Source organism: Aotus nancymaae, unplaced genomic scaffold, assembly GCF_030222135.1.
Source record: "Aotus nancymaae isolate 86718 unplaced genomic scaffold, 86718_ANA_hifiasm-v0.15.2.pri h1tg000008l, whole genome shotgun sequence".
Classification (NCBI taxonomy): Eukaryota; Metazoa; Chordata; class Mammalia; order Primates; family Aotidae; genus Aotus; species Aotus nancymaae.
The window spans coordinates 30,052,876-30,074,972 of record NW_026988419.1 but is presented as its reverse complement, the minus strand read 5'-3'; the positions used below and the strand labels follow the sequence as shown (position 1 = coordinate 30,074,972).

Below are 22,097 nucleotides of genomic sequence, written 5' to 3'. Positions count from 1 at the left end.
GCTGCTCCTGCCCTCGGCCGCCCCCGCACTCTGCGCGGGTCAGCGTTCCGGATGGCGGAGGGGGCGGAGAGTGGCATTTTCTGTTTGACGGAATCCTACTCCCCCTTAGGGTAGGGGTCTCGCGGGCTTTGACGGATTACCTCCATCCCCCAAATTCTGGACCATTTTTAAGCGGCTATCTTGCTGCAGAATGAAGTGCTTCAGACTTCAGTTTTCTATTTCTGTGAATGCTTCAAAAGCCCTTAATATTTTATGTTGTAAAGGGGATACGGTGGAAGAGCAGCGGTCTCTTGTTGAAAGTTAATGCCATTTTTCTCCCTGTGGAGAAGGATGATGAACTGATTCCCTCCTCCCTCTAGTCCGGTTAGAAAATTTTCCTGAGGGTGGGAGGAGGACGGACTATTACTGTTTCTTAGAGAGAATTGGGAAGATGAACCTACTGGTTTAATTTTTTTTACCGTGATGGATCGTTTGGCACAGGGCTCACAGTGGTAGCGGCGTGTGTGGAGGCGGTGTATATTGGGTGACATGTGATCCAGCTGCTTCTGGATGAAGCAAAATATTCTGTGGATTAAAAAAAAAAAAATCCTTCTTTAAAAATGACTTGAAAGGATAGCAGGTTAAAATGCACAGTTTGCAAAATCCAGCATCCTTTGCTTTTTTTTAAAAAAATGGTTATTTTGAATTATGCGTTCTGCCTCCATTTTTTTTCTTTCACATTTAAACTATCTTGGGATAAAGGTGGAAATGGAAGCAGTATGTTAAACTGTTTCTTCACAGTCCTGTTTTTTTTTCTTGCTCCCACCTCCATCTCTCCAGGAATCTTTTTTCTTTTCTTTTTGAGACAGAATCTGGCTCTGTTGTCCAGGTGGGAGTGCAGTGGCCCCATCTGTGCTCACTGAAACCGGTCTCCCGGGTTCGACCTATTCTCGTGCTTCAGCTTCCCGAGTAGCTGTGACTACAGGCTTCCGTCACCACAGCCGGCTAATTCTTGTATTTTTAGTAAAGATGGGGTTTCACCATGTTGGCCAGACCAGCCTCGAACTCCTGACCTCAAGTAATCACCCACCTCGACCTCCCAAAGTGCTGGGATTATAGGCGGGAGGCACCTTAACATCAGCTGTATAGGAAAGCATTTTCATGTTTTAGTGTTTTTAAAAACAGGTGTTACAATTTTATAGGTTCATAAATTTTGTAATGGCCACATTGTTGATTACAGTAGTGAGATTTTGTGATTAGACATTATTATCTTGTTGACAACATTTGTATTTGAGAATGAACCACAGTATAAACCTGTTCCCTCGAAAAACACAGTTGAGTATGGCTACTAGGAAAGAAATGTAAGCAAGATTAATACAAAAAAATACAAATGTCCACTTGTAAGGTACTTTGCTGATTCAGAGGTTCAGGCCTGGGCGACAAGAGTGAGACTACGTCTCAAAAAAAAAAAGGTTCAGTTGCTCAATGTTTTGCTAAAATCGAAGGTCTTTTTTGGCCTAGAACTGTGTGAGGGGTGGATGGTACATACCTAGTGTCTACAGAGTTTCATAGTCTAGGTAGTAGGAGAGGCTGATCTTGGAGGAAATTAATATCATGTAGTTAAATTTACACTCTAGTGCACTGCTGGTACCAAGGAGGACTGGAGGAAGCAATGCTGTTCTAAGGGAATTCACAATCTTTTTTTTTTTTTCCTATTCCCTCCCAATATCGCATTTTTTTTTTTCTTTTTGGAATTCACAATCTCTAGAAGAGGCAAAACCTAAAGGACTGAAGTGGTAATCCCATTGCCTTGTGCAGCATATTATGGATAGGGAGTTGCAGGTCAGAAGAGAAATTGAAGGTGGAAAAGTAACCAGTAAGAAATAAAATAGCCAGGCATGGTGGCTCTTGCATGTAATTCCAGCATTTTGGGAGGCCGAGGAGGGCACATCACGAGGTCAAGAGATCAAGACCATGCGGGCCAACATGGTGAAACCCTGTTTCTATGAATAATACAAAAATTAGTTGGGCATGGTGGCGCACGCCTATAATCCCAGCTATTCGGGAGCTGAGGCAGGGGAATCTTGAACTTGGGAGGGGGAGGTTGCAGTGAGCTGAGATGGTGACATTGCACTCCAGCCTGGCGACAGAGCAAGACTCCATCTCAAAAAAATAAAGAAATAAATAAATAAAAATAAAAAATAGATTGCTCTCTTTTACAAGATGACTTTTTATTGTAATTTGAAGGTACAAGTTCCTCTTAAATTATAATTGCTATATAAAGGTAAAATGATACATATTATTAAAGCTGAAAGATTAAAGGGAGCAGTTGTCTTTTTAAATTTTTTATACATTTCTTCCAGTTGAAAAGAGAAACATGGCCAGGCACGGTGGCTCAAGCCTGTAATCCCAGCACTTTGGGAGGCCGAGGCGGGTGGATCACGAGGTCAAGAGATCGAGACCATCCTGGTCAACATGGTGAAACCCCGTCTCTACTAATACAAAAAAAAAAAAAAAATTAGCTGGGCATGGTGATGCGTGCCTGTAATCCCAGCTACTCAGGAGGCTGAGGCAGGAGAATTGCCTGAACCCAGGAGGCAGAGGTTGCGGTGAGCCGAGATCGCGCCATTGCACTCCAGCCTGGGTAATAAGAGCGAAACTCCGTTTCAAAAAAAAAAGAGAAACATGTTACTGGTATCAGTGTCCGTTTTAGCAGTGGGACTCAAAACTTAATGTGATGACATTTTAAAATTTAAAGCATAAATATTGATTTAATAAAAATGAACTTAGATTTTTAAATATTTCTTCAGTTTAGCGTCTGAAATAGATTTTACACTTTTTCTTGCTAGATTATCACTTATTTTAGGATGCCTTGGGTATATCATCAGTGCACTCTCCCAAGACAATAGCTCTTACATGATTTGTTGGGAAAGTTGACAAATAGAATGTAGTGATAGTGGATTTGTGCTGATCCAGCTGTTCATTTGGCTGATGTTCCTTGTGACTAAAGAACTGATGGGCAGGGGTTTTGATGCTGCCTGTGACCCTGCAATAGATGAAAGTTAATTGATAGGATCAGTGATCAAATGGTCAATTTAGTCTTTTTTTTTTTTTTTGAAATGGAGTCTTGCTCTGTTGCCCAGGCTGGAGTGCAGTGGCGTAATTTTGGCTCTCTGCAACCTCCACCTCCTGGGTTCAGGCGATTCTTCTGCCTCAGCCTCCTGAGTAGCTGCGACTACAGGTATGCGCCACCACACCTGGCTAATTTTTGTATTGTTTATTTTATTTTATTTTGAGATGGAGTCTCTCCCTGTCATGCAGGCTGGAGTGAGTGGTGCAATCTCAGCTCAGCACACCTTCCATTTCTTGGGTTCAAGCGATCCTCTAGCCTCAGCCTCCTGAGTAACTGGGACTACAGGCACGTGCCACCATGCCCAGCTAATTTTTTGTATTTTTAGTAGAGTTGAGGTTTCACCGTGTTAGCCAGGATGGTCTCAATCTCCTGACCTTGTGATCCACCTGCTTCAGCCTCCCAACGTGCTGGGATTACGGGTGTGAGCCATTGTGCCTGGCCAATTTAGTCTTATTGTAGCATCACGTCTTAGCCACCAGCTCTAGTTAACTAAACCAACACTAATTTTATTGTGTGGAAATGTAATTTTTGCCCATAAAGTAGAAAAAAAATGTTTATTATATGTAATAAATATTTTTGCTCAGTGTTCTTAAGTAACTGGTTTTATGCCTAGGAATATCAAAAACATTTAAGGTAAATAACATTCTGAATGTGAATTATATGAAAATTGAGCCAAGGAAGGGAAATAATTGTACTGTCCTGAAAATAATTGTACTCTGTTTAAATTGTGTTTTAGAAAAGTACCCTTCAGAAATATCATCAGCATTAGGAGCGAGGAGATAGTTCCTGTATTAAAACATACATACACACACAAAATCTACAGATAGAGCAGGGTTGTAAATAGCTGCTTTCTAGGTTACTAATGCTTTAACATTAGAAATTTAGGGCAGGACCGATGGCTTATGCCTATAATCCCAGCATGTTGGGAGGTGGGGGCCAGTGGATGACTTGAGCCCAGGAGTTGAGACCAGCCTGGGCAACATGATAAAACCCCTTCTGTGCAAAAAAAACAAAAAAAAAACTAGCTGTTCTTGGTAGTATGCCTGTAGTCCCAGATACTCAGGAGGCTGAGGTGGGAGGATCACCTGAGCTTGGGAGATCAAGGCTGCAATGAGCCATGATCCCACCACTGCACTCCAGCCTGGGTGACAGAGTGAGACTCTGTCTCCAAAAATGTTTAAAAATCTTTTTTTGTTTTGTTTTTTGAGAAAAAGTTTCGCTGTTGTTGTCCAGGCTGGAGTGCAGTGGCATGACTTTGGCTCACTGCAACCTCTGCCTCCAGGGTTCAAGCGATTCTCATGCCTCAGCTTCCTGAATAGCTGGGATTACAGGCACATACCACCACACCTAGATAATTTTTATATTATTAGTAGAGATGAAGTTTCACCATCTTGGCCAGGCTGGTCTTGAACTCCTGATCTCAGGTGATCCACCTGCTTCAGCCTCCTAAGGTACTGGAATTACAGGTGTGAGCCACCACCCCTGGCCTAAAAATAATTTTTTTTCCTTGGAGATGGAGTTTTGCTCTTGTTGTATAGACTGGACTGCAATGGTGTGATATTGGCTCACTGCAGCCTCCACTCCCCATGGATTCAAGTGATTCTCTTATTTCAGCCTCCTGAGTAGCTGGGATTACAGGCGCGTACCAACACGCCCAGCTAATTTTTGTATTTAGTTAGCCAGGCTGGTCTCGTACTCCTGACCTCATGTGATCCATCTGCCTCGGCCTCCCAAAGTGCCAGGATTACTGGCGTGAGCCACCATGTCTGGCCCCCTAAAAATCTTTTGTTTTTCCTTTTTTTGAGATGGAGTCTCACTCTGTCACCAGGCTGAAGTGCAGTGGTGCAATCTCAGCTCACTGCAACCTCAGCCTCCCGGGTTCAGGCGATTCTGCCTCAGCCTCCCGAGTAGCTGGGACTATAGGCATGCACCACTATACTCAGCTAATTTTTGTATTTTTAGTAGAGACAGTGTTTCACCATATTGGCAGAATGGTCTCGATCTCTTGACCTTGTGATCTGCCCACCTCGGCCTCCCAAAGTGTTGGGATTACAGGTGTGAGCCACTGCGCCTGGCAAAAATTATTTTTAATAAAACTTTAGACAGTTTCGTTATTCCATCCTCTAGAAAATGGAATAGTCAAAGTATTTTTTCTAAAATATGATAATAAACAATTGTAACTACAATCTGCTGATATTTATCAGATTGATTTTATTTCTTGCTTGTACAAAAGATTCAGTAATTGGTAGAGACTTTTTTTGAGATATATGTAAGCCGTGTGTTTTCTTTTCTTCATTTATTAATATCCACATATAGTCTGGATATGCCTGTAATCCCAGCACTTTAGGAGGCAGAGGCAGGCGGATCATTAGGGTCAGGAGATGGAGACCATCCTGGCCAACATGCTGAAACCCTGTCTTTACTAAAAATACAAAAGTTAGCTGGGTGTAGTGGCGTGCACCTGTAGTCCCAGCTACTTAGGAGGCTGAGGCAGGAGAATCGCTTGAACCCGGGAGGCAGAGGTTGCAGTGAGCCAAGATTTCGCCACTGCACACCAGCCTTGCAATAGAGCAAGACTCTGTCTCAAAAAAACAAAACTAAACAAAACAAAAAACACATATAATGCCTAGTATGTTTGAAAGTGTCCAGGAATTAAAAATATTTTGATTAATGTAGAATCTACATTTTTACAAATAGAAGAATTTTTATTATTATATAGTTGCTTTAATGGTAGATGAAATGACTCCATATTTGTTATTTTCCCCAAATAAATCTGAAATACCAAATTGTTGATATGTATGTTCTTCTTTTTGTTAGATAAAAGTTACTGCTTTTTGTCAGTGATAGTTCACATAGATGCATAGTAAAATCTCATTGTTTGGATTAAGAGTAGAATCTTCCTATACCATGGATTTACTCAAAAGAGAAGAAATTAAGAATTTACCTTTAAGTTTTACCTGAAACTTTCTTTTGAACAATAAGAGGCATAATATTAGTAGCTTTTGGCCAGGCATGATGGTCACGCCTGTAATCCTAGCACTTTGGGAGGCTGAGGCAGGCGGATCACCTGAGGTCAGGAATTCGAGACCAGCCTCACCAACATGGAGAAACCCCGTCCCTACTGAAAGATACAAAAAATTAGCTGGGCGTGGTGGCGCATGCCTGTAGTCCCGGATACTCGGGAGGCTGAGGCAGGAGAATTGCTTGCACCCGGGAGGTGAAGGTTACGGTGAGCTAGGGTCACGTCATTGCACTCTAGCCTGGGCAATAACTTTGTCTCAAAAAAAAAAAATTAGCTGGGCACGGTGGCACGTGCCTGTAATCCCAGCTACTCAGAAGACTGAGGCAGGAGAATTGCTTGAATCCAGGAGGCGGAGGTTGTGGTCAGCCAGGATTGCGCCATTGCACTGCAACCTGGGCAACAAGAGTGAAATTCTGTCTCAAAAAAAAAAAAATTAGTAGCTTTCCTTCTCTTCTCTTAATCAACTTGGATACTCCCAGAGTTCACTAAAAACTTCATGAAATTTTTACGAGGGGATATTATCAGTTTCATAAAAAAGTAATATAAAGATTAAAATTTTTATTTAATAAAAATCACTAGAATACATGCTCATCGTTGAAAAATTGTTAAGAGAATACAAGTAGATATTATGGAAGAAATGGAAAATTACCCAATTATGTTGAATATATATATGGTACTCATACATTTAAATCTTTTTTCTGTGCACAACTATATATCAGTATTTTTGTAGAAATGGGTTTATGTTCTATATTATCTTCTATACCTTTGAAAGAAACTTTTAAGGATCCTGGGCTTGATTTTCTTTCTTTTTTTTTTTGAGACAGAGTTTTGCTCTGTCGCCCAGGCACACTACAGTGTGAACTGATCTCTGCTCACTGCAACCTCCGCCTCCCTGGTTCCAGCAATTCTCCTGCCTCAGCCTCCCAAGTAGCTGGGATTACAGGCACCTGCCATGCACCTGGCTAATTTTTGTATTTTTAGTAGAGATGGGGTTTCACCATCTTAGTTAGGCTGGTCTTGAACTCCTAACCTTGTGATCCACCTGCTTCAGCCTCCCAAAGTGCTGGGATTACAGGTGTGAGCCACCGCACCCGGCCGACTTGCTTTTTTAAATGGATATCATATAGTATACTGGAAGGAGGTTGGTTGTATTTATAGGTCGAGTTCTGTATGTTCTTGCAAATGGGAGAATCTTAAAATACCTAGGATGAAGGAGAAAGAGGTCAGTTGAGAGTAAGGAAAGTGAGTAGATTTTGGGAGACTGAATTCCCCATAGATCAAGATGACTTAACTCATTTGAAGTTGATCAAGATTTACCATTCCTCAAGAAATTAGTCCCAAACTCTCAGCAGAGACATTTGGTGAATAGATTTTCGGTGACAAATCCCTCAATATCTTTGACAAGATTGCAAAAACAGGCTAATTTATATTTGAACCCCTTGCTCTGTTAAACATTTTGTCATTTGTGCACTTCCTACACCTTTTTGTCAAAGGAACTTAAGTGACCTCTTAATTCCCATTATTGATCCAAGGAATCCAGTTGCACCTCATTTTACCCTTCCTTGAAGAGCTTCCTGGTTCAAAATTGCTCTTTACCAAATTAATTGTTCATTTAGTTTTTCTTTTTTCTCTCTCTCTTTTTTTTTTTGAGACGGAGTCTCGCTCTGTCACCAGGCTGGAGTGCAGTGACGCGATCTTGGCTCACTGCAATCTCTGCCTCCTGAGTAGCTGGGACTACAGTTATGTGCCACCACACCCAGCTAATTTTTGTATTTTTAGTAGAGACAAGGTTTCACCACATTGGCCAGGATGGTCTTATCTCTTGACCTCGTGATCCGCCCGCCTTTGCCTCCCAAAGTGCTGGGATTACAGGTGTGAGCCACTGTGCCTGGCCTAGTTGTAGATTTTTGATAGCTTTTGGTTGAATTTTTATGGGATTGGTTAATAGATTGGATTCATGAGGTAGCATGTGGGAGGACACATTCTATTTTGGATTTTTCATTTACTTTGTGTTTCCTTCCCTAGAAGGAAAAAAAGCTCCTAGAAGATGGAGTCATATCTTAAACATTTCTATATTTTTCCATTAGCCATAGGTTGTTGTGCATATAGTAGCCACTCATTAAATTGTTGCTGAATGTAAGAAATATAGACTTGAATATGCAAGAGCCTATGCACTGAATTATTTTTATTACTTTATTTTATTGTTTTTGAGACAGGGTCTCAATCTATCACCCAGGCTGGAATGTAGTAGTATGATTATGGCTCACTGCAGCTTGCACTCCCAGGCTCAAACAGTCCTCCCACTTCAGCCCCCAAAGTAGCTGGGATTTATGCCACCATGCCCAGCTAATTTTTTTTTTTTGTAGAAATGAGATCTCACTATGTTGCTCAGGCTGGTCTTGAACACCTGGGCTTAAGCAGTTCTCCTGCCTTGGCTTCCTAAAGTGCTGGGATTACAGCTGTGAGCTGCCATGCCTGGCCCTGAATGATTTTATAAGTAGGATATAATTACCTGTAAATTTACCTTGCAAGTTTTTTCCTATTTGATTTTTTGAGTGACATTCGTGTTCTGTAAGCATTACCTAGAATGCAGTCATACTGCATAGTTTTCCAGTACTTTTCATATTTGTATAGTTACATGCAAGGAACATAGTTTTGCTTTTCTCTTCTGAAACAAGTAATACACTTTGTAGAACATTTGGATGACTAAACAGCTTTGTTTTGAATCATTTATAACAATATTTTCTCATTTGATTTTTAAAATCAGGTTTATTGAGGTTTAATACATATATGGTACAAGTCACCCTTTTTAGGTGTAAAGGTTTATGAATTTTCATAAAATTACATAGTCATGTAACCACCACAATGTAAAATTTTCCTTGTCCCCTCCGTAGTCAGTCCTGTCCCTCCACTACTAGCCTTTAGCAAACACTGATATGTTTACCGTCCCTCTAGTTTCTGCCTTTTCCAGAATGCCATATAAAGGGAATTATATAGTATATAGCCTTTTGCATTCATTTGACTTCTTGTTACTAGAAGTCCTAATACATTTGAAAATCCTCAGTGTTATTATGTTTTGTCAGTACTTTGTTCCTTATTATTGAGTAATATTCTAGGGTATGAAAGAATCATAATTTGTTCATCCATTCACCAACTGATGGCTTTCTGGATTGTTTCTAGTTTTAGCCAGTGGTGAATACAGCTATAAACAGTTGTATACAGGTGTTGGTGGAACATAAGTCTTTATTCTCCTGGGTCAGTTTAAAGGAACAGATTTACTGTTGTACCCTGGTCACAGTGCATGTATCCACATAGGCTGCATAGGCAGCACTTGAACTGCATCTGATCTGAATCTTAGCAGAGGACCTTGTGATCCTCTTGGAATATGAGATTATGGGAGGTTTGTGAGGACCTGATGTGAAGGTTTTTCTCAATCTCTTCATCAGCTAAGGAGACTATATGTGATACAGTGTCTCATCACTTCCTGGTTCTGATGAGATGAGGCTCTCTGTTGTACCCTTTTAGGTAGTAGCTGTAGGCTGTAAGACTTTGGTTGCAGCATGGCATTGGCTCTTCAGCAAAAGAGTGTCATATCATCTATGTTGTAGTCACCTGACTCCTTTTGTTTTGGTATTGCTCTGCACAAGGGCTGTATGTTTTGGTACTATTCCTTTTGCTCTCCATGTAAATAGTAGGCTTTGTTTGTTTGTTTGTTTTTGGTTTTGTTTTATTTGAGATGAAGTCTTTGTTGCCCAAGCTGAAGGGCAGTGGTGTGATCTCAGCTCACTGCAACGTCCACCTCCTGGGTTCAAGTGATTCTCTTGCCTCAGCTTCCCGAGTAGCTGGGACTCCAGGCATGCACCACTATGCCTGGCTAATTTTTTTGTGTTTTTTAGTAGAGATGGGGTTTCACCGTGTTGGCCAGGCTGGTCTTGAACTCCTGACCTCATGATCTGCCCTCCTTGGCCTCCCAAAGTGCTGGGATTACAGGCATAAACCACCATGCCCAGCCAAATAGTAGGCTTTCTAAATCTAACAAGAGCTTGGGCAGGTCTATCACATCTTCCCTTCCCTTTGCCTTGACAATCAATATTTAATAGTGAGATTACTATCATATAGTAAATGCATGTTTAGCTTTATAGAAGTTGCCAAACTCTTTTCCAAAAATGATGGTACTGTTTTGTGTTACCACCAGCAAAGATCTAAATGTTCTGCATCTGTGTCAGCATTTGGTTTTGTCAGGTTTTAAAATTTAGCTATTCTGTTGTTAGTGATATGTCAAAAGCCATATATGACAAGCCCACGACTAACATCATACTCAGTCATGAAAAGCTGAAACCTTTTCCTCTATGATCAGGAATAAGACAGTGGTGCCCGGTTTTACTAGTTCTATTTAATACAGTACTGCAAAGTACTAGCAGTCCTAGCCAGGCCAGTTAGGAAAGAAAAAGAAATTAAAGGCATCAGAATTGGAAAGGAGGAAGTTAAATTGTCTCTGTTTGCAAATGACATGCTCTCTTATGTATAGAAAATTCTGAAGACTCCACCAAAAGACTGTTAGAGCTAATAAATAAATTTAGTAAAGTTGTAGGAGACAAGATCAACATGCAAAAATCTGTTGTGTTTCTACATATTAACTACAAACAATCTGAAAAATCAATTAGAAAACAGTTCCATTTACAATAGCATCAGAAAGAATAAAATACTTAGGAATAAATTTAACCAAGGAGGTCAAAGATCTGTACAATAAAAACTGTTAGACATTTATGAAAGTAATTGAAGAAGATGCAAATAAATGGAAAGATATCCTGTGCTCATGAATTGAAAGTTTTAATATTGTTAAAATGTCCATACTACACAAAGCCATCTACAGATTAATGCAATCTCTATCAATATTCCAATGGTATTTTTCACAAAAAATAGAAAAATCCTAAAACTCATTGGAAATCACAAAAGACTTTGAATAGCCAAAGCAGTCTTGAATAGGAACAAAGTTGGATGTATCATACTTCCTGATTTCAAACCATATTACAAAGCTGTAGGCTGGGTGCAGTGGCTCACGCCTGTAATCCCAGCACTTTGGGAGGCTGAGACAGGTGGATCACTTGAGGTCAGGAGTTCATGACAAGCCTGGCCAGTATGGAGAAACCTCATCTCTACTAAAAATACAAAAAGTAGCTGGGCATGGTGGCACATGCCTGTAGTCCCAGCTACTTGGGAGGCTGGGTAGGGAGAATCACTTGAACCCAGGAGGTGGAGGTTGCAGTGAGCTGAGATTGTGCCTCTGCACTCCATCCTGGGCAACAGAGCAAGATTCTGTCTCAAAAAAGCCATAGTAATCAAAACAGTGTTTTTAAAAGACATATAGATTACATAAAAGACAGAATAGAGCACAGAAATTTACCCACATCTTTGCAGTAAACTCAGCTTTGAGAAGAGCACCAGGCACTCAATGGGGAAAAGATAATTCCTTCAACAAATGGTGCTGGGAAAACTATATGCACATGCAAAAGAATGAAATTGGATTGTTACCTTATATCACACACACAAATTAGCTAGAAATGGATTAAAGACTTAAATGTGAGACCTGAAAGGGAAAAGTCTTTGATATGGGTCAGATGTTTGTTCCCTTCAAATCTCTTGTTGAAATGTGATTCCCAGTGTTGTAGGTGGGGCTTGGTGGGAGATGACTGGATTATGGGGGTAGATCCCTCATGAATGATGCAACGTCATCCCCTTGGTCATAAGTGAGCTTTTGCTTGGTTCAGGTGAGATCTGGTTGTTTAAAATTAGTCTGGGAGCCCCCCAACCACATGACATGCTGGCTCCACTTCTGCCATGATTACATCTCACCAGAAGTACGTGGCAGCACTATGCTTTGTGTAAAGTCTGCAGAACCGTGAGATGAGTAAACCTCTTTTCTTTATAAATTACCCAGCCTCAGATATTCCTTCATAGGATCCTAAGAACAGACTGATACACTGCTAGAAGAAAACAGGGGAAAAAGCTCCTTGATACTGGTGTTGGCAATGGTTTTTGTGAATATGACACCAAAAGCACCGGCAACAAAAGCAAGAAAAGATGAGTGACTACATCATACTAAAAAGCTTCTGTACAGCAAAGGACACAAAATGAAAAGGCAGTTTATGGAATGGAAAAAAAATTTGCAAACCATATATCTGATAAGGGGTTTATATCGTGCGCGTGCGCGCACGCGCGCGTGTGTGTGTATTTACATGTGTATATAAAAAACTCATGCAACTTAATAGCAAAAAAACAAATAACCAGATTTACAAAAGGCTATAGGACCTAAATAGACATTTTTTCAAAGAAGACACACAAATGGCCAACAGGTATATGAAAATGTGCTCAACATCACTAATCATTAGGAAATGCAAGTCAAAACAAAAAGGAGCTATTGCCTCACATCTGTTAGGATGGCTGTCAAAAGAGAGATAAGTGTTGGCAAGCAGGTAGAGAAAAGACAATCCATGTATACAGTGGGAATGTAAATTGGAACAGCCATTATGAAAAACTGGTTCCAGCTGGGCATGGTGGTGCACGCCTGTAATCCCAGCACTTTGGAGGTCGAGGTGAGCAGATCACAAGGTGAGGAGTTCAAGACCAGCCTGGCCAACATGGTGAAACCCTGTCTCTACTAAAAATATAAAAATTAGCTGGGTGTGGTGGTGGGCACCGGTAGTCCCAGCTACTCGGGAGGCTAAGGTAGGAGAATCACTTGAACTCGGGAGACGGAGGTTACAGTGAGCTGAGATCATGCCACTGCACTCCAGCCTGGGCAACAGAACGAGACTCAGTCTCGGAGAAAAAAAAAAAAAAAAAGAAAAAGAAAAACTGGTTCCTCTCAAAATTAAAAATAGGACAGACAATCCAGCAGTTTTACTTCTGGATCTATATCCATAGGGAATTAAATCATTATCTGAAAGAGAGATCTGGACTCCCATGTTCATTTCAGCATTATTCAAGGTAGCTAAGATATGGAAACAACCTAAGTGTCAATGGATGAATGGGTGAAGAAAATGTGTGCAGTATGCACAGTTTTCCCTCAGTCTAGATAGGGCATTGGTTGTATGACCCCCAAGTATACCCAAATCTGCATGTATTCAAGTCCTGCAGTCACCCCTGTGGAACATGTGTATATAAAAAGTCATCCGTCCATCTGTATATGTGGATGAATACTGTATTTTTGATGTGCATTTGGTTGAAAATAATCTGTGTATAGTGGACCCACACAGTTCAAACCTGCTATTCAGGGGTCAAATGTGTATGTAATGGAATATTGTTCAGCCATAAAAAAAGGAAACCCTGCTATTTGTGACAACATGGATGAACCTGGAGAACATAATGGTAAGTAAAATAAGCCAGATACAGAAAGACAAATACTGTAAGATTTCACTTAAATGAGGAATCTAAAAGGTTGAACCCATAGAATAAAGCAGAGAATAGAATGATGTTTTCTAGGGGCTGTTGGGAGGTGGGGAGAAATGAGGATATGTTGGTCACAGGGCACAAACTTGTAGTTATAGGATGAATGTGTTTTGGGGAGCTAATGTACTGTGTAGTAACTATAGTTAATAATAATGCATACTTGAAATTTACTAAGACAGCATATCTTTTTTTTGGAGACAGGGTCTTGCTCTGTCACCCAGGCTGGAGTGCAGTGGTGTGATCACGGCTCACTGCAGCCTCACCTCCCCAGGCTCAGGTGATCCTCCTACCTCAGCCTTCGGAGTAGCTGGGACTTCAGGCGTGTACCACCACATGCTGCTGATTTTTGTAGAGATGGAGTTTCACCATGTTGCCCAGGTTTGTCTTGAACTCCTGGGCTCTAGCCTTCTGCCCACCTTGGCCTCCCAAAGTGCTGGGATTACAGGTATAAGTTACCATGCCTGACCAAGAGTGGATCTTAAGTGTTGCTAATCCCCTGCCCCCGGCAAGGATAATCAAGAAATTATTATCTAGATTGTGATAACCATTTTACAGTTTATATGTGTGGCATATCATCATGTTGTACACTTTAAATATATACATTTTTTGTTAGTTATACCTGGGTAAAGCTGGGAAAAAAAAAACCCAAACAAAACTGAACCAAAACAAAATTGCCTGCAAGCTGTAAATGATCAGCTTCTAGCCTTGGCATCATCTCCTGTTATACTCCTGTATGCTCCTTTGTTCACTCAACTCCAGCCACTTTGGCTTCCCTTTCTTGAACATACCGGGCATTCTTCTGCCTCAGAGCCTTTTTACTTTGTACTTGTTATACCCTCTGCCAGGAGTATTCTACCCTAAGATAGGTACATGATTGGTTCTTTTACTTCCTTTAAGCTTTTGCTGATACATCACATTCTTGATGACCACATTCTTGATGACCCCGTCCTGGCTACTCTGTGTAAAATTATAACATACTCCTGCCTTTTGCTCACTCTCCTCTTGCTTATACTTGCCTTTCCATGCTTTTTTATCCCTACATATTTTCTCTTAACATACAATGTATCTTGCTTATTTGTGTGTTTTCCTTCCCTGGTATGTGAGGGCAGAGATTTTTGTTTCCTGTTCATTTCCAGTACCTGGAACAGTGCCTGGCACAAAATAGGCACTCTGGGCCAGGCACGGTGGATCATGTCAGTAATCCCAGCACTTTGGGAAGCCAAGGAGGGCAGATTACCTGACCTCAGGATTTGAGACCAGCCTGGCTAACATGGTGAAACTCTGTTTCTACTAAAAATACAAAAAATTAGCTGAGTGTGGTGGTGTGCTCATGTAATCTCAGCTGCTCAGGAGGCTCAGACAGGAGAATCACTTGAACCTGGGAGGGAGAGGTTGCAGGAAGCTGAGATTGCGCCATTGCACTGCAGCTTGGGCAACAAGAGCAAAACTCTCTCAAAAAAAAAAAAGAAAAGAAAAAAGGGCACTCCATAAATATTTGCTAAATGAGCAAATTAGATTTTTTCTAGTAAGCATTAGAAAATGTCTGAGAGCAGTGAAATAAATTAGTTTTGGGTCGGGGCGGTGGCTCACACCTGTAATCCTAGCACTTTGGGAGGCTGAGGTGGGTAGATTGCCTGAGCTCAGGAGTATGAGACCAGCCTGGCCAACATGGCAAAACCCCCATCTTTACTAAAAATACAAACAAATTTAGCTAGGTGTGGTGGTGTGTACCTGTAGTGCCTTGGGAGGCTAAGACATGAGAATTGCTGGAACCTGGGAGGTAGAGGTCGCAGTGAGCCAAGATTGCACCACTGCACTCCAGTCTGGGCAACAGTGTGAGACTCTATCTCCAAAAAAAATAAGTAAATAAATTAGTTTTGTGAATTTGAAGGTTGGTAGATTTATGCTTTGGAAAATGAAAGTTGACAAATACTTTTTATTTGTCTAGAATATTTAATGTAGATACGGCCAACAGAATAGACACTAATATTCCACATATGGTTTTAAACAGTTCATTTACATTTACTTAGTGCAGAACTTATTTGATAGTGTTGCTCATCAAATATCTGAACTGATCTATAACTTCCTGAGAGGTGTAAGCAAGGTAGATCTTCCTATTATAAAAAATTAGATGAGTAAACTCAAGTTTACTGCTGGGTCTGCTAAACTAAAATTCTATGAAGAGAGGAATTATGTTCATTTTTGTTTTGCCTGTTATGTCCTTCTTTCTTTCTTTCTTTATTTTTTTGAGATGGGAGTCTTACTCTGTTGCCCAGGCTGGAGTGTAGTGGTGCAATCTTGGCTCACTGCAACCTCTGCCTCCTGGGTTGGAGCACTTCTCCTGCCTCAGCCTCCCAAGAAGCTGGGCTTACAGGTGTGCGCCACCATGACTGGCTAATTTTTGTATTTTTAGTAGAGATGAGATTTGCCATGTTAGCCAGGCTGGTCTTGAACTCCTGACCTCAGGTGATCCACCCACCTTGGCCTCCCAGAGTGCTGGGATTACAGGCGTAAGCCATGGTGCCAGGCCAGGTTTTTTTTTTTTTTTTTTTTAAATGAATGAGAGGTTTACATGTTGCCCAGACTGGCCTCGAATGCCTGACCTCACCTCCTCATGCGCCAGGACAATTGGCCTGAGCCACCGCAGCTCCCTCATTTCTTAGTGTTCAATAAATTTTCTTTGAGTAAAATGAACTTATGACACATCATTTATTTTATTGTATATATTTTCTTTGCTGGTCATTCAAAATATTTATTGAGCATCTTTTCCATTCTGTGAAGTCAGTGGTAAATAACTCATGGACTAAGTCTAGTTCTGTTACCATTTTGATTTCTATGAAAAGTCTTTGTTGTAAATTTTGAATTAATGGAGTTGAACTGCCTATAACATGGGACAATTTTTTTTTGTTGTTCTTACTATTATGCGGCCTTACCCACTTATCTGTTGAAGATTTTGAATAAAGGCAAGGAGATACATTGTTAGGGACTTACGAAACAAAGTTGAATAGGGGAAGTCAACAAGGGATGCCGGCTTCTTTTAATATGTAGTACCCCAAGTCTTCTGCCAGGAGATAGTGCTTAAATAATGATTCTTTTTCCCCTCAAACCTTTTATGTATTTTTTTATTGAGACAGAGTTTTTCTCTTGTCCAGGCTGGAGTGCAATGGCATGATCTCGGCTCACTGCAACCTCTGCCTCCCAGGTTCAAGCGATTCTCCTCCCTCAGCCTTCCATGTAGCTGGGATTGCAGGCATGTGCCACCACGCCTGGCTAATTTTGTAGTTTTAGTAGAGATGGAGTTTCTCCATGTTGATTAGGCTGGTCTTGAACTCTTGACCTCAGGTGATCCACTCTCCTCAGCCTCCCAAAGTGCTGAAATTACTGGTGTGGATGACAGTGAGACTCTGTATCAAAAAAAAAAAAAAAAAAAAATTAATGTTACCAGGTTAGTTTGTGGTACAAACATACTATGTCCAAGTAATGACAGGGCATTATATTCCAGTTTTTTTTTTTTTCATCTTTTGAAATGAGTGATTAAAGACCAAATTTCTAGGACTGTTTATTTATTTTTTTGAGATGGAGTCTCGCATTGTCTCCCAGGCTGGAGTGCAGTGGCGTGATCTTGGCTTACTGCAACATCCCACTCCAGGGTTCAAGCAATTCTCCTACCTCAGCCTCCCAAGTAGCTGGGATTACAGGCCTGCACCACCATGCCCAGCTAAGTTTTGTATTTTTAGTAGAGACTAGGTTTCATCATGTTGACGAGGCTGGTCTCAAACTCCTGACTTCAGGTGATCCACCAACCTTGGCCTTCCAAAGTGCTGGGAATATAGGTGTGAGCCACCACGTCCGGCCTATTTCTTTATTTTTGAAATAGATGTGGGGTTGCCCAGGCTGATCTCTAACTCCTAACATCGAAGACATCCTCCTGCTTAGGCCTCCCATATGTTGAGATTACAGGTGTGAGCCACTGTACTTGTCCCTTCAGAGTTATTAATGTGGTGAGCACGGAGGTTGCAGTGACCCTTGATAGTGCTTGAAATGTCAAATGTTACTATTCAGTTATATATTTCCATTTGGTTCTTACTCTATGGTAAAGTTTTGTTTTTAAGCTTTGTTTAGAGATAGTCTTATTGAGCAGCATAAGTTGTGCCATCTTACAATTATAAGAAAAGACTATAGGCCATTAATATTATTTTTCTTAGAAAAGAAACTTAATCTTTAATAATAAAACCCCCAACAATGCCAGTAATTGCTTTAAAGTACTAATGGTGTATTTCCTGATGAAAAACTCAAGAACAATATAATTTTAAAATAAATAAACATATATATTTATTTTTCTCTTTTTTTGAGACAGGGTCCCTTGCTGCGTCATCCAGGCTGCTGGAGTGCAGTGGCATGATCACGGTTCACTGCAACCTTTGCCTCATGGGTTCAAGCGATTCTTGTGCCTTAGCCTCCTCAGTAACTGGGATTACAGGCAAATACCACCACAACAGGCTAAATTTTTTTTTTTTTTTGAGATGGAGTTTCAATCTTGTTGCCCAGACTGGAGTGCAATGGTGTGATCTCGGCTCACTGCAACCTCTGCCTCCTGGGTTCAAGTGATTCTCCTGCCGCAGGCTCCCCAGTAGCTGGGAATGCAGGCACCCGCTGCCACGCCCGGTTAATTTTGTATTTTTAGTAGAGACAGAATTTCACATGTTGATCAGGCTTGTCTCAAACTCCTGACCTCAAGTGATCCAGCCGCCTTGGGCCTCCCAAAGTGCTGGGATTACAGGCGTGAGCCATTGCGCCTGGCCCTAATTTTTGTGTTTTTGGTAGAGATGGGGTTTCACCATGTTGGCCAGGCTGGTCTCAAACTCCTGACCTCAAGTGATCCACTGGCCTCGGCCTTCCAAAGTGCTGGGATTACAGGCGTGAGGCCCTGTGCATGGCAATATTTTCTTTTTTAATAAGATGAGGTTTTCTTTTGACAAAAATATACTTCTTACCAGGCATGCTGGCTCACGCCTGTAATTCCCCACACTTTGAGAGGCTGAGGCTGGCAAATCACCTGAGGTCAGAAGTTCAAGAAGCCTTGCCAACATGGTGAAACTCTGTCTTTACTAAAAATACAAAAACAAAAACAAAAACAAAAATGCTGAGGCAGGAGAATCACTTGAACCCAGGAGGTGGAGGTTGCAGTGAGCAAAGATCACGCCATTGAACTCCAGCCTGGGTGAAAAGAGTGAAACTCCATCTCAAAAGCAACAACAACAACAACAACAAAAACCCAAAAATTGCTTGTAACTCTATATTGATTCCAAGTAAGATTTCGGAATAGTAAGCTCTTTCCCCGCTACGCAAATCTTTGAGAAGTTTAATGTTGCAGATGTGCAAACCAGATAGATCTACCAGATGCTATTTTGGTATTTGGAATCTTTTCAGATTTTTGCTAACAACCACGAAATACTGTTTTTTTTTTTTGTTTGTTTGTTTTTAAATTGCATATTAGAGGAAAATATTTCTGCTGCTTGGGAATATATAGTACTAATGAGCAAAGCATGTCTATCATTGGTGTGTATGATACGATGTTACTGCCTGAATGAATACATCAGCTATAAGAAGGGAAGTGAGGATTTGAGAAACACTCGTCTGTGTTTTGGGTTTATCTGTTACTGAAGTAGCACGTTTTCCCTTGTCATAATTCCTATAGCCTTTAACTCCTCTTTATCTTCCGTTGAGTTGAATTAATTCTTGACTTCCCTCACATTTGATTCTAGGGAGTGTAAACTTGTGCTGTTCTCTTCCTCATTCCATATTTCTGTTGTCTTTTAGTTAACGTCTTTGAGGGGAGCGAATTAACTTTTCTTTAAGGGAACTTTGAGGGAAATAGCAAAAGGAGAGCAGGCACAAAATAATAAACCTGGCCAAAAGGAGGGTATATGTAATGAAATGTCGTTCCTTTATTTTATCTTATTCTTGCAGTGCTAGCTGTTAAAATGAACCCAGTAGACCTTAAACCTAGGCCCTTGTTTTTGCTGCCTCACTTCATATGCTATAATGCATTTTAGAATTTATTCAGCCATTCATTTCTCATAAACTTGGATTTGTTTTAATTTTGTATAGTTTTTCCTTGTTTAGGAAGGACTTTTTGTTCTTGCATGCGTTTCAAATAAAGTTTGAAACTAAGCTGTTAAACTATGATGATTGCCCTAACATGTACATCAGGTACTTTTTTTTGTTGTAGTTGGTTTTATTGGAGCCATTGCATGTCTTTAACAGGGTAATCAGGCATTATATAGATAGGAAGGAAGTGATGGGTTTGGTCTCTGGCCAAACCATAGAAGTGAGTTGAGTAATTTGTTTTTGCTCTATTTTTCCATCTGAAAATGGGAAGGATGATATTCTGACTCTCAGTTTATGCAAGTTTTGTTCGTAGGTAAAGGTGCATTGGTTTTCAACTAATATTTTGTTTTTTGTGTGTGTGTGTGTGAAATTTCTGGTGGCATAGGAATTTAGAAAGAAATCAGTAAGTTTGTGATCCTGTTCTGAAGATACTTCTGGCCTTGTAATCTCATAATGGACATAGGACCATTATATGAATAACCATAGCATGTAATAAATGTCATGATGACATTACCACCCAGGCATAATGTGCAGCAGAAACTCATGGTTCAATGTAACAGACGTTTATCGATCTCCACCATGTGCCAGCCTTTCTAGACAGCTGAGGAAAGAGATACAAATAAAATAGTTTCTGTTTTAGAGAACAGATAATAGAGATTATATAAGGATTGAGATGATATTTTTATAATACTTTAGGTTTATTCTGCACAGGCAGACTGTATGTTATACAACACATAACTGTTACGACACTTAGGTTTCCAACTGGGATATTGTAATTGCTTGTTTAGTTATTGGGTTTTGGTAATGACTTTTTGGTTTTCAGTTTGTCTAAGGCCTGGCAGTTGTTTCAGCATCATTTACATATAGTATTAACCTTTTATAATGTTTTCAGAATTCTGTAGTTTGGATGCTTTCTAGATATTTAGGATTTGGTCATTAACTAGGTGATAAATATAAACATGAAAAATATGATTTGGGCTGGGCGCAGTGGCTCACATCAGTAATCCCACCACTTTGGGAGGCCGAGGTGGGTGAATCACTTGAGGTCAGGAGTTCAAGATCAACTTGGCCAACGTGATGAAACCATCTTTATTAAAAATACAACAATTAACTGGGCATGGTGGCAGGTGTCTGTAATCCCAGCTGCTCGGAGCCTGAGGTAGGAGAATCATGAATCCGGGTGGCGGATGTTGCAGTGAGTGGAGATCATGCCATGGCACTGTAGCCCCGTAGACAGAGCAAGACTGTGTCTCAAGATAATAATAATATCTTATGTGAAAATAAATGTAATAAAGATTCAGCTTAGTATTTTAAAATTTAATTATTTCTGGTAATAGTTCCCACATTAAACATGAAGAGTTTTTCAAAACTCAGTGATCATTCTAATTGGTATGAAGCATGCAAGAGGTAATTAGCTTAAGATGTAATGATGGAAAACATGCATAATTTATATACAAGCCTTTTTACCTGATGGAGCAGCTATGAAATAGTTCTTTTTCATATGGTTAATTATATGTTATATGTTGACAGGTTAATTAAAAGTAGATTTATAAGCCAGAATTTAATGATGGTTAAGTTAATGGAAAATTTCCCTCAATTAAAAACATTCAACAATAATTTAATATCACCCTACCTGGGTGAAATGAGGAATTTATTTTATTTTTTAATAGGCTTTACTTTTTAGAGCAGTTTTGAGTTTACACAGTGTAATTGAGAAGAAGGTACAGAGACTTCACATATATCTGCTTCCTCCCCTCACATATGTACAGCCTCCTCCATTATTAATATCCTTCTCCAGAGTGGTACATTTATTACAGTTGATGAATCCACACATCATTATCAACCGAAATGTTTTTAATTTTTAATTATTTTTTTTAAAACAGTACAAAACTCTCTGAACCTGATGTCCTATCACCTTTTTTTTTAAGACAGAATTTCACTCCCGTTGTCCAGGCTGGAGTGCAATGGTGTGATCTCGGCTCACCGCAGCCTCCACCTCCTGGATTCAGGCAGTTATACTGCCTCAGCCTCCCCAGTAGCTGGGATTATAGGCATGTGCCACTACACCTGGCTGATTTTTTTTTTTGTACTTTTTTTTTTTTTAGAGGCAGGCTTTTGCCTTGTTGCACAAGCTGGTCTCCAACTCCTGAGGTCAAACAATCTGCCTCCCAAAGTGCTGGGATTATAGGCATTAGCCTCTGATCCCGGCTGGTGCCCTGTCACTCTTGAACACTTTAGTGTGTTTTTTCCACAGAGAAGAATGTTTTCCTGATTAATCACAAAACAGTCATAAAAATCAGGAAATAATATTGATATATTTCCATTGTCTAATCCTCACATCTCAAGTCTTCATTAACATTTTGCCATTTTTTCCAGTGATATCTTTTTTTTTTTTTTAGAGAC

General features: G+C 40.3%; 1 protein-coding gene across 28 annotated transcripts in view; it reads left to right on the top strand.

Annotated features, from left to right (window-relative positions):
- Positions 1 to 22,097, top strand: part of ABI2 (abl interactor 2) — a 114,302-nt gene that overhangs the window by 527 nt on the left and 91,678 nt on the right. The gene's annotated exons all lie outside the window — the stretch shown is intronic.